At 49.5% G+C, this 4,589-nt stretch overlaps 1 pseudogene; it reads right to left on the minus strand.

The window, feature by feature from the left end:
• Positions 1-2,507: 2,507 nt before the first annotated feature.
• Positions 2,508-2,974, minus strand: LOC123175383 (uncharacterized; annotated as a pseudogene).
• Positions 2,975-4,589: the final 1,615 nt, after the last annotated feature.

Raw genomic sequence — 4,589 nt, forward strand, 5'->3', positions numbered from 1 at the left:
TGGAGTTTTTTGGTTTTTTAATTTTGAGCAATGTAAACAAACTCTAAAAAGCATGAAAATTGGCATGGTGTCCTCATATGATCCCTATAAGGCATGGCGGAAATTTAAGAAAGTTTCGCAAGAGCTATGATGTACATGGCTTAGAAACTGAACCATCGCTGAGGAAGACGCGTGGTTTTGAGAGATAATGGGTCTAGTTTGAAGGCGAAGTGACTCATGCTTCATCTGTTGGCATTGGAATTTTTTCAACATGCAAGATACACGATTACATGATAGATGTCAGAATTTGGCATCTTTCTGAGTCCGTTTGCTATATTTAAGCCATTAAGTGCATTTCTAGACATTTAATGGATAAACAAATTTGAACTGCAGGTGGTTAAAAGGTTGACAAAATTGGATTGAAAAATCATATTTGTCTTCTTGAGTCTATGTTTAGGCCTTATGAAAGAAAAGGAAAGGAATTCCAAACATAAGGGCGCCAAGGCTTGATACCGAACATGGAGTTTTTTGGTTTTTTAATTCTGAAAAATGAAAATGAACTCCGTAAATAATGAACATTTGCATGCTGTCATCATATGATCCTTGTATGGTGTGGACATTTTTTGAGAAAGTTGTACAAAATTTATGGCGTACATTGCTTAGAAATCGAATCATCTCCCAAGAACAAACATTGTATTGAGAGAGAACGGGTATGGTTTGAAGGCAAAGCCACCGATGCTTCATTTGATAGATTTGCAAGTGGTTGAAAGGTTGGCAAAATTGGGTTGAAAAATATATTTTGTGCTCTTAAGTCCATTTAGTCATTATACAAGAAAATGAAATGAATTGTAAACACGAGGGTGACTCAACCAAGCAACCCCTAATATGGAGATTTTTGTTTTTAATTTTTAATAATGCAAAAGAACTCTAGAAAGCATGAAAATTCATGTTGTGAAATATGTTCATATATTTTCCTCCAAATAAACTAGAAGAAAAATGATTCCCTTTCATTTATCCATGTCCAGAACAAAGTAAAAATTGCGAAATAAAACCAAAAAAATAAGCAAAATGAAAAAAAGGATAACCATGAAAAATAGTAGCATGTGGATTTTCTTACCCAGTACCTCTTTGTGTTGCTAATGCCACTAAAGCACTGTATTAATCTCGCAAAAAACCACTGTATGAAGCTGCTATTTTTACTCAAGACACACGCTAGAGCTTTTTCTAGCCTGCTGCGTTCTGATTGGCCGAACTAGACCTCCCACGGATTACGCCTCTCCACTGCCATCCTTAGCCGATCCAACGGTCGGTGCTCCTTCTGCTCTCTATTTTTAAATAATTTTAAAGAAGTTTCCAGATCTGTGGCCAAAAAAGCCATGGCGATGAACTCCGATTGATGTCCCGTGAGTGCTGGGCGGCGCTTGATGTGGTTGCTGCAGAATAGTATAGCTCGACGCAGAGTAGTAGGCCAGATGTGGGGAAAAAAATCTGCAATTCCTATTTTTTGATGTCTATTTTTCCTTTTGGTATTTTTTTATTTATCCAATATGTTTATACAATTTCCTTTTTTATGCATAAGGAGCATATATAATCAGAAAAATTCTTATGGACTCAATGTACCAAGAGAAATAAAGTGTTGGGCTAATTTCACAATTGAAATTAGTTGGCCTTGAACTGACCTGAAATTTAAAAGGCTAAAATGCTTATGATGGGCTGATGGTCTTGGACAGAGTTGAAATTTAGTGGGCCAAAATTCTAATTGGGCCAACTACTACACGGGTCGCCATGTCAGATCCATGTTGGTGCCATGTCAGATGATGATGTGGAACACACGATTAACACCGTTATCTCACAGTAAATTGTGACGGTAAAGTATCATCATGGATGCATGACGGTTCTAATAATCCGTCATGGAATGCATCGTGGTTAAATTATGACGCGATACACATGACAAATTCCTAATGCCCAAATCTGTCACGGACGATCAACCACAACAGTTTTGCACACATATGTGACGGTTTGAATCCGCCATTGATTAACAGATTTGTGGTAGTGACCGGTCGTAGATGTTCGGTTTCGGTGGTGTCATTTCCTCTACATGCGACGTCTACGTCCCTGTTTGTCTCTTCGGCAACACCGCAGCTGTAGCTGATCACTTGTCCGCACGCAAGCCACCAGGCAAAACCCCATGCAGGCCACCATGCAATGGGCCTTGCCCATTACCACCTCCGATATGGCTTGTCTCCTGGTCCGTCTTCCCTTCTGACCACAAGAGCCTAACCCTTTCCCTTTGTGTGTTGTTCTTCCGGCCACCTACAGACCTCTTCTCCAATCGATAAGCACAAAGACTACTTCTCCATGGATGAGCACACACAACTTTCCTTGCATCCGTTTTGATCCCTTGTGCTTCGCAAAATTCCGTGAATGTGCGTGACTTGAAAGTTCACGTGCATAGTCGGAAAGTACTCAACGAGTGCGTCGTCAAGGTCGGGACCTGTGCCAAAATTATATATGCCGGCCGTGGTCGCTTATTTGGCCACGGCGGCCTGCTTGGGCTTGAAGTCGTCCTGCTGCTTTCCATAGGCGGAGACGGGGAAGGACCTTCCCAGTCCGGTAGGCGTCTTGAAACTGATCTTTGAGTGGTCGTTTTTGTCGATGTACATATGTCGCAGATGGTGACCCAGATGAGGAGCTCCTTGCTCTTGACCCCCGTGATCCGCTTCATCCTGCGGTCCTCGACAAAGGCCGTCACCTCGGTGGCGTACGAGACCAGCCTCCCGATCTGCTTGAAGGTGTGCGTGAGCGCCTTCTTCTGGCGCAGCCACACGAAGCCCGTGGAGCGGTTGTAGCCGACCTCCTCGATGTCCGCCAGCGGCAGCAGGCCCAGCGGCATGTTGGTCTCGGCCAGCAGCTCCACCGCCTTCTCGGCGCACAGCGCCGCACCGTGGTACACCTCCGCGCCCTCCCTGTTCACCTTGATCGCCTGCGACGCCATCTCGATGGAATAAATTTAATCTCTCGAAGCAAACTCTCGCTCAAGTCGACGCTCGGGAGATGCAGGGGACTTTTGGTCTTGGAGGCTTATTGATTGATGTGGTGGGAAACTGGGATTGGGGGTGGGGAGGGGCTGATTTATAGGCATTGACACGAACTCTCTGAGAAATTCTACTACTGATGTTCACTGGAATGCTTACCTCTGGAGCAAGAGGATGTGAAAGCAGAGGTCTGGAGTTGAGGCATTGTTAAAATAGGTCTAGCGTGTCATGTACACGTATTATGTACGTATGTAACTTGTGTATGTTGATCATTATATATAGAAAGACGTGGAGAGGATTTGCCTCACGGAAAACCCTAAACCTATTCTCAAATTTGGTAATCAGAGCCTACCTAGTCGCCGCCGCCTCTCCTCCCTCCGCCGCCGCCGCCAGCCTCCCTTCGCGGCCGCCGCGATGTCCAAGGCCCCCGCCACCGATCAGACCTCCTCATCGACCGCCGCGACGATCACGTCCTCCGCCCTCGCCCTCACCATGCCCGGTCCCGTCATCGCTCCGCCCTCGGCGACGGCTCCCGTTCCCGTCCTTCCGCCCATCGCGGTCTCCCTGGACCGCATCAATTTTATGCTGTGGAGGGCTCTCGCCCTCCCCAACTTCGCCGGCGTACGCCTCTTCCTCGATGGCTCAGCCAAGGCGCCGGAGCCGACCGTGATGACAGGCACCGGTGACACGGCTCGTACCATCACCAACCCCGAATACGAGAAGTGGTGGACTCTTGATCAAAAGGTCCTCGGGCATCTCCTCGGCTCCATGAGCGTGGAGATATCCGCGCAGCTGATCGGCTGTAGGACGGCGGCTGCTGCATGGGCTGCCGTGCACACCATGTTCGCCGCCGAGAACAGCGCCGGCGTGCGCAACCTTCGGCGCCAGATCCAGGCGCTACGCAAAGGAGACAGACCCGCCGGCGAGTACATGCAGAAGGTTAAATCTCTCGCCGACTCAATGGCCGCTGCCGGTTCTCCTCTTCGCGATGACGAGATCATCGACTACATGCTGACCGGGCTCGGCTCGTCGTTCAACCCCATCGCTGCTTCGATGAACTTCGCCGGCGTGCCGGTGACGTTTCCGGCGTTCTACTCCAACATCCTCCACTACGAGGCCCTACAGCAGCAACAATCGAAAGTTGAGGACTGGCAGTCCTCCGCAAACGCCGCCTCCCGGCCGGCCTACCACGATCACGCCAGTCGTGTGCCCGATTCCGGACGCCCAAGTGGCGGCCGCTCCTCCCCCGCCTCTCTTCCGCCTGGATCGGCGAGCTACGGCTCCGCCCAGGGCGGTGCCCCTGGCCGTAACAACAGCAACACCGGTGGCAACGGCCGCAATGGAGGAGGAAATGGGGGTGGCCGCCGTCGCTGGCGCCCTAGGTGCCAGATATGTAAGAACTGGGGGCATGAGGCGACGGACTGTCGCGGCCGCTATGACCGCGACCACCGCGCCGCCAACTCTGCCTCCGCCTCCGCCTCCAAGCATGAACCGCCGCACTGGATCCTGGACACCGGTGCGACGGATCACCTGACGAGTGATCTTGACCGTCTTCACTTCCATGAGCGCTACGGC

Source organism: Triticum aestivum, unplaced genomic scaffold (genome assembly GCF_018294505.1).
Source record: "Triticum aestivum cultivar Chinese Spring unplaced genomic scaffold, IWGSC CS RefSeq v2.1 scaffold49048, whole genome shotgun sequence".
Lineage (NCBI taxonomy): Eukaryota > Viridiplantae > Streptophyta > Magnoliopsida > Poales > Poaceae > Triticum > Triticum aestivum.